This window comes from Mustela putorius, unplaced genomic scaffold (genome assembly GCF_011764305.1).
Source record: "Mustela putorius furo isolate JIRA1106 unplaced genomic scaffold, ASM1176430v1.1 tig00003853_pilon_pilon_pilon, whole genome shotgun sequence".
Classification (NCBI taxonomy): Eukaryota; Metazoa; Chordata; class Mammalia; order Carnivora; family Mustelidae; genus Mustela; species Mustela putorius.
The window spans coordinates 36,900,073-36,908,760 of record NW_025422005.1 but is presented as its reverse complement, the minus strand read 5'-3'; the positions used below and the strand labels follow the sequence as shown (position 1 = coordinate 36,908,760).

The window sequence follows — 8,688 nt, the reverse complement described above, 5'->3', positions numbered from 1 at the left end:
TAGAGCCTTGTCACCACTTATCTGTCCTATTTATCATAATTGCCCTTTAGAGATAGATCAGCTGTTCCCATTCTTTCATTTTCCCATTCTTGACCGACCAGACATACCTCTGCTGGTATGTGCCATTCATTTTTCAGGATTCCGCTCAGATTTTACCTCCTTCAGTAAGCTCTCTCTAAATTCCCAAGACTGGGTTAGATTCCCCTTTTTTGTTCTTCTACACATATCACCACCACCCATACACACTTACTCCTTCCCTCCTTTACTTCTGTTGTCTTACTGTGGTATGTTGTGTATCTCCACACTGGATTTAAAACTTCTGGAAGGAAGACATTATGTCTGATTACTTTTTGTACAGCATGATTCACTCTTTTAAAGGTACTCCAAGGTCCTTGGAAGATTTAGACTACTTTGGTTGCTGCCACTCAAGTTTTTCTTATGTTGGTTTTTGGTGGCTACTTCTCTGCAATTACAAAAACACCTTTCTTGAGTATACTTAGGAACCAGTTTCTAGGCTTAGTCTGGGTGATGAAGCAAAGACATGGCATGTGGTAGCATTGGAAGGGGGTGGGGGCGGCAGGTCATACCCTTTGCATTCGGGCCTTTGTAGCCATCTATTATATTGTGATCTATTTCCTGGAAGGATGCTTGGTGCATTACATCACCTGATGCTTAATAGAGTTTCTAAAATGAAGATTCCTGTTACTTAGATTTGCATATTTGCATATTAGATCTCCTCTTTTATCAAAGAACCTCTTATCAAAGATTCTGAGAACATTTGTTTTTTTTTTTTTTAAAGATTTTATTTATTTGTCAGAGTGAGAGAGGGAGAGAGCGAGCACAGGCAGACGGAATGGCAGCAGAGGCAGAGGGAGAAGCAGGCTCCCTGCTGAGCAAGGAGCCCGATGTGGGACTCGATCCCAGGACGCCGGGATCATGACCCGAGCCGAAGGCAGCTGCTTAACCAACTGAGCCACCCAGGCATCCCCTGAGAACATTTGTTAAAGGAAACATGGTCTTTAAAAGAACTGATACAGGGTGCCTGGGTGGCTCAGTCGGCTGGGCATCTGCCTTTGGCTCTGGTGGTGACCCCCGGGTCCTGGGATCGAGCCCTGCTTCGGGCTCCCTGCTTTTGTGGAAAGCCTGCTCTCCCTCTCCCACTTCCCCCTGCCTGTGTTCCCTCTCTCTCACTGTATCTCTCTTTGTCAAACAAATAAATAAAATCTAAAAAAGAAAAAAAAAAAGAGCTGATAGGGTAAATCTGACAACAGGCAATATGCCTAACCTTTTGGGAGTGTGTCAGCTGAGTTCATTCAGGTCTATACTGCAGAACAGCAGGCTGAACAGTGAAGGGAGATTGTCTTTGACAGGTCTTACAGTGTGTTTGCTTATTAACTCTGCAAACATGGGTAGAATGGTTAGACCTATAATTTCCTCGCCTGCAAAATCAAGATGATGTTACATCAACTCAGGTAAGCAAATACTTGTAGAGAATTTACCTATGTGTCTTATTTTGTCATTCCTGTCTTCATTCCAAACAATCGAAGCTTTTTAAAAAATAAGTAAAATAAGGGGCATCTGGCTGGTTCAGTGGGCAGAGCATGTGATATGACTCTTGATCTTGAGGTCATTAGTTTGAGCCCTGCAATGGGTGTAGAGATTACAAAAAAAGAAAAAAAAGGTAAAATAAGTTGACTGGACACATCAATTGTTGTATTTACCTCTCCCAAGCAGATTAAGAGTCTCAAAGGAATTTTACCCAAATTGACAGCTTAACAACCCCCCTAAACGATATGATATTTCTTAAAAGCAAACCTACGGTTGTTTTTAAAGAGCAGCAGGCTATCTGAGCTCAGAAGTGTAAACAGAGAAAGGGAAAATTGGTATTTGGAGAAATTGAGTAACAAAGCTCATAACTAATTCCAACTTCCCTGTTCCTGGTAATAACAATATCTCTTTAATTCCTTCAGCCAGGCTACTAGCAGGCGTGCTAGGATTTATGACATCAAACATTTATCCAGGTTAATCATAAAGACTATGTCATGTGGACAGGAACTGAAAGGGAATAAGGAAAAATGAGAACAACTGATGTGTTAAGATGTAGAATTTGGGGGGGCACCTGGGTGGCTCAGTGGGTTAGGCCGCTGCCTTCGGCTCAGGTCATGATCTCAGGGTCCTGGGGTCGAGTCCCGCATTGGGCTCTCTGCTCAGCGGGGAGCCTGCTTCCCCTCTCTCTCTCTGTCTGCCTCTCCGTCTACTTGTGATTTCTCTCTATCAAATAAATAAAATCTTTTAAAAAAAAAAAAGATGTAGAATTTGGGGTGAACGTTTCTCTTTACAATTTTTTTCTTGTTATAGCATTGAGCAACAAACGTGCATTTTTTTCCTCAAAGATTTATTTATTTATTTTACATAGAGAGACACAGGGAGAGAGTGAACACAAGCAGGGAGAGTGGGAGAGGGAGAAGCAGGCCTCCTGCTGAGCTGGGAGCCCTATGCAGGCTCGATCCCAGGACCCTGGGATCATGACCTGGGCCGAAGGCAGATGATTAATGACTGAGCTACCCAGGCACCCCAAACTTGTGCATTTTTTAAACGTATGCCATACTAGAAACAATCCTTTGTGAAGCAAATTAAAGCACTTGCAAAATTGAAAAGTATGGCTGGTCGCTTTTCTCTGTAGGGACCCATAACCAGAGCAATTCCAAAATGTCCTGAAATGATATAAATTTTAGAAAATGGGGATCAGGGGTGCCTGGGTGGCTCAGTGGGTTAAAGCCTCCGTCTACGGCTCAGGTCATGATCTCAGGGTCCTGGGATTGAGCCCCGCATCGGGCTCTCTGCTCAGCAGAGAGTCGGCTTCCTCCTCTCTCTCTGCCTGCCTGCCTGCCTGTCAGCCTACTTGTGATCTATCTCTCTCTGTGTGTCAAAAAAATAAATAAAATATTTTAAAAAAAAAGAAAATGGGGATCAAAGAAGAGATAAAAAGAATAGTATTTGTTCAGTCTATTTAAATTGCCTGCAATCTAAAAATAATTCATATTTGCTTTGGATAATTACCTCTTGTTATCCCACTTTTAAAACTGTGCCTTCCTTATTCTGTTTGTCAGATCCTTTCAGTTCCCTGTGCCATCAAGCCAAGGCTTAGTGTGCAGTAGGTCCTTGGTATAGCATTTGTAGATTTTATTTCACTAAGCCTATTCACTGATTTAACAAATCAATTCCCTTAATCTCTATGAATGTGTTGGTCATTTATTAACACTGTCAATTGTCAATACACCTGGACAAATAATAATATATGGGTACTCTTTTAATTAAGTTTAATTAACTTTCACGTTCATTAACTCTTTCCTGTAATAACGTGCAATAGGCAAATGAGGAAAGTCAATCTTAGAGAAATAAATGGCAGAGTTGAGGCCAGCTCCTCAAAGCCAGTGCTTGTTACATTATAACATAATTCAAAAAGTGTTCTCAATATCTAGAGAACTAGGCCCTTTAGACACCTCTAAGCTGTTCTAACTATGAGGTTGAGTCATTCCAATCCTAAAATGAAGTCAGTAATTACCTTTCTGTTCATTTAATTCAAATATATCTGATTTATGCATATCATTAAGTGTATATTCTGCTTAGGAATCCAGTGGTAATAAGATGTTTAATTGGAGACTTATTGGCGTCTGTCTTATTAGGCATCTGTCTTCAGCTCATGACATGATCCTGGGGTCCTGGGATCGAGCCCCACCTGGGCTTCCTGCTTGGTGGGGAGCCTGCCTCTCCCTCTCCCACTCCTCCTGCTTGTGTTCCATGTCTCGCTGTATCTCTCTCTGTCAATAAAAAAATAAAATCTTTAACAAAAAAAATTGGAGTCTTACCTATATTTGAGTTCTTATTAAGCAAAAAGAAGACATCTTATTTTATTGTTGTTGCTTAAAAAGTTAGCATATGTCAACTCTCCTCCTCCCCCTTCCTTTTTTTTAAGTAGACTTTATTTTTTAGAACAGTTCTAGATTTATAGAAAAATTAAGAACTTAGTACAGAGTTCTCATATACCCCCCCACAGAGTTTCCCCTTATTATTAACATCTTATATTTAGTATGGTACATTTGTTACAATTAATTAACCAATATTGGTACATTATTATTAATTAAAGTCCATAGTTTATTTAGTTTTCTTAGTTTGTTGTTTTTGTTTTTGTTTTGTTTATTTTGAGAGAGAGAGAGAGAGAGCACATGCGCATGAGGTTGGGGAGGAGGAGAAGAGGGAAAGGGTGAGAGAGAATCTTAAACAAGCTCCACTGTCACAGGGCTTGATCTCATGACCCTGAGATCATGACCTGAGCTGAAATCAATAGTTGGACCTTTAACTGACTGAGCTACCAAGGCGGCCCTAGATTTTCTTAGTTTTTAACCTAGTGTCATTTTTCTGTTCCATTATTGCATCCATAATGCTACATTACATTTCGTTGTCATCTCTCTTTAGGCTCCTCCCAGCTAGTTTCTCAGACTTGCCTTGTTTCTGATAACCTTGGCTATTTTTTGAGGTCAGGTATTTTATAGGATTCCCACTATTAGAATTTATCCAGTGGTTTTCTCAGGATAAGACTCGGTCTTTAGTTTACTGAAAGGAAGACCACAAAGGTAAAGTGCCATTTTTATTTTTATTTATTTATTTTTTAAAGGATTTTATTTATTTATTTGACAGAGAGATAGAGGGAACACAAGCAGAGGGAGTGGAAGAGGCAAAAGCAGGCGCCTCGCTGAGTAGGCAGCCTGATGCGGGGCTCGATCCCAGAATCCTGGGATAATGACCTGAGCTAAAGGCAGATGCTTAACGACTGAGCCACCCAGGCGCCCCTAAAGTGCCATTTTTAACACAGCATGTCCAATGTACATACTATCAACATCACTTAATGACTATTTAATGTTGGCCTTGATCACTTGGCTGAAGTAGCTTTGGTCAAGTTTCTCCAGTGTATAGTTACTCTTTCCTCTCCTCCTTTCCATGCTGTACACTATTGCTTACCCAACAGGGATAGGGAGTTATATGTTATGTTCATCCTTTCCTTTTTGTCTAATATCATCTTACATCTTTCTTTCAGATATCTTAAAGTAGTTCTAAAGAAAACTATAAATCATGAGGGTCCCACCCAAAATCCCTTTCTTTTACATCCTAAATTCAATTTCTAATCAAATCATGTTTACTTTACCTTCCAAGTCTATCTAGAATCCAACCACCTCTCACCACGTCCATTGCTACCACTCTGGTTTAAACCACCATCAGTGTCTAGGTCATTACAATAGCTTACAGTAGCTTTCTAACTGGTCTCCTTTCTTCTCCTTTCCCCTACAGTTTATTCTCAAGGTAGCAACCACAATAAACCTTCTAAAACCTAACGTCAGATCATGTTAGCTCCCTGTTTAAAATATTCCTGTGGTTGGGGCACCTGGCTGGCTTAGTTGATAGAGCCTGTGACCCTTAATCTCAGGGTTTTTAGTTCAAGCCCCACTTTGGGCAGGGAGCTTACTTGAAAAATAAATTAATTTAAAAATAAAATAAAATATTCTGATGGCTTCCTATCTAACTCAAAAGAGCAGTCAAATCCTTATCATGGCCTCTAAGGCCCTGTGTGGTCTACCAACAACATTTCCCTCTTCAACCCTTAATATTCTCCTCACTCTGCTAAGGACGTACTGGGTTCCTTGGTCTTCCTTGAAGATGTCAGGGAGTTCCCTCCCCAGAGCCTTTGCACTTAATGCAACTCATGACATCCATTGACATGTGTCACTTGGATCTTTCTCCAGAAAGATCATGCCAGTCAGCTGCAAAGCACACACTTCGCTAACAGTCTCTTGCTGTTGCCTTTAGGATCTACCTTAGCTTGGTTCTTGCTTTTTCTGAGAAGCCCCAGGAAATGGCTAAGCACAGCAGAGATTCTACCCATTTCTACCTGATGTGGGACTCTTCTAATGGGCAATCGTTGTTCCAGAGCCCCCTCTTGGGTTGGCCAACACTTTGTCAGACATGCATCACTGTCTGAGGCTCTTTGTACACGCACACCAGAGCTGAGGAACTCACCATCATTTCTCTTAAAAATGTGTGCTTTACATTCTAATAATTTTTTCAGGAAAGCAGAGAATTACATTCTATAGGACATATCTCTCTTGGCTAGGTTTTTTTGTTTTTGTTTTTAAAGATTTATGTATTTATTTTCAAGAGAAATAGAAAGCACTTGCGCACCACTGGAGCAGGTGAAGAGGGAGAGGGAGGAGAAAAATCTGAAGCAGACCCCCTGCTGAGTGCGAAGCGCGCGGGGGGGGGGGGGGGGCCCGGCCTGGGATGATTTTAGGACCCCAGATCATTATCTGAGCTGAAATCTGGAGTCGATTGCTCAACCAACTGAACCACCCAGACGCCCTTCTCTTGGTTAGTTTTATACATTTTTCAGGATAGTGTTTTAGGGACACCTGGGTGGCTCGGTCCACTAAACGTCTGCCTTTGGCCAAGGTCTTGATCCCAGCGCCCTGGGATCCAGTCTCCCAGTGGGGCTCCTTGTTCAGTGGGGAGCCTGCTTCTCCTTTGCCTGCTGCTGTGCTTGCGCGCTCTGACAAATCTTTTTTTAAAAAGTGTTTTAACTCCCTCAAAAGAGTGGACGCTTATTCAGAACAATACAACCTGTAGATGCATCTCACACTTTGACGCTCCCATATTGCTCAGGAAACTAACATAAGTTAAATATAGTGGAAAGGTAGGTGCCATTACAAATAATCACTCTGCACTAACTAGCTGTGTGATTTCTAACATTTCCTCCCTTGTTGAATAGGGATAATAATACCCACTTTGGCTGTTGGAGGACAATCATATAAAATAATGGTGGAGAAAGCTCAATTACTAACATTAGTTGTAGAAACTAAGAATAAATGGTTTATAAATTTAAATCACGTTTCTTTTTTACTCAACGGTAAGGAACTAAAACTTTTTGTTGTTATTGAGAGGAGTCTTCTTCGTTAAGAAACTAGAAGGAATCGAACTTCCCTCCCTTTTGTCCATTTAAGTAGAAAGTTTTGTCCGCTTTTAATCGCCCGGCGACAATCTGGAAAAGAGCACTTCCGACTTCCTCTGGCACTCCCCCATCCACCAGCTTGGGCTTGTCATTGCGCGTGCGCAAGGTCCACCCCACCCCGGAACTCAACCGTTGACCAAAATGTAGTGTTTAAATCCTCCGGTATTGATCCCGGAGAACGGGTGGCGCACTCTTTTCTCCAATGAGGCTTGGCATTGGCCAAGCGCCGGATTGGTGCGGAGAGCTGATTGGCTGGTGTAGCATGACGTCGGCGGCGACCGTGCGTGTTGCTTCTGGCACCGCCCCTGCCCCTGACGGGTCGGATTTCTGACCAGTCAGTAGGCGCGGCGCGGGCTTCGGTTTCGCGAGGCTGTTTGCCGCCTCGGTTCCCGCGACCCCAACGTCCCGGAGGCGGGGCGGAGGCGGCGGAGGCGCTCCTTGGAGGCGACCGCTGTTCCGGCCCAACAAACAGACCCGGCTGGGCGGAGGAAGCAGTGAGTGGGGCTTTGTGTTCTGGATTGTCTCGAAGGGCGGCAGCGGAACTAGGAGGACGGTGGGAACTTTCAGGGCCCTTTGGTGGATTCAGCCCTCCTGGAGCCTGGGGCCGATGACGTGAAGGGAAACTAGTGGGAGAAATCAGTCAAGCGGACCACGAATTCCCTAGGAACGATTCCCTAGGAATCGTTAGGTATGTGAAAGAGGTTTGCCGTCGATAACGTGGCGTTTAAAGGTGAAAGTTTGACGGCCGACGTGTGCTCGTTCCTGCATTCCTTACTTTCCGCTCATGTGGCTACGTAGTGAAGGGGTCAGTTCAAGTTTGAAGTCCGTGGTCTCCTGAGAATAGTGTGTCAACAATACAGTGTGAAAATGCTATGTGTGGACGCAGGCAGTGGTCACATCACTATGGTGTCCAGGAGATGGTTTTTACAGAGCAAAGGACATTCGATTGGGATTGTGAAGGATGATGATTTGTCAGGGCATTCCAAGTCAGGGCAACAGGCTGTGCAAAGGTGCTCAAACTCGGGGAACTGTAAGTAGTTCAATTTGGTTGGAATGTGGGATAAGGGGGGGGGTAATAAGGTGGACCAGACTGTGAAGGTGCTTTCTTCTGTATATAAAGAAGAGCCATCAGCGCAGTTTTTTTTTTTTTTTTTTTAGGATTTTATTTATTGGATAAAGACACATGGAGACAGGGAACACACACAGGGGAGTGGGAGAGGGGGAGGCAGGCGCCCTGCTGAGCAGGCAGCCCGATTTGGGGGCTCCATCCCAGGACCCTGAGACCACGACCTGAGCTGAAGGCAGACGCCTAACGACTGAGCCACCCAGGCGCCCCGAGCCATCAGCTTTTTCAGAAGGGAAAATAATGTCAGATATGCACAAATACCCTTCTGGGAACACTCTGGGACCTTTCAGTAAATCTGGTGAGTCAGGAAATAAGGTCCTAGAGATGTTAAAACAGAATATATATCGGGAAACAGGGAGAAAGGGGAGGTAAGGATAACTTGAGGGTTTCCATCTTGATAAAGGATGATGCCATTATCTGAGGAGGGTATGTTTTGCTAGGTATAGGTGTTATGTGGTTTTAGTTTCACTGACTTTAATTGCTTGCGTGATGCTGTCAGAATAAA

General features: G+C 43.3%; 1 protein-coding gene across 3 annotated transcripts in view; it reads left to right on the top strand.

The window, feature by feature from the left end:
* Nucleotides 1–7,188: 7,188 nt before the first annotated feature.
* The window catches only part of STIL (STIL centriolar assembly protein), a 73,063-nt gene continuing 71,563 nt past the window's right edge, over nucleotides 7,189–8,688 (top strand). Inside the window, exon 1 of one of the 3 annotated variants that reach the window (XM_045064484.1) lies at nucleotides 7,189–7,745. The gene's annotated coding sequence lies outside the window, so the exon portion shown is untranslated. The remainder of the gene's footprint in view (nucleotides 7,746–8,688) is intronic. The other 2 variants (XM_004740364.3, XM_004740363.3) reach the window with 2 other exon arrangements.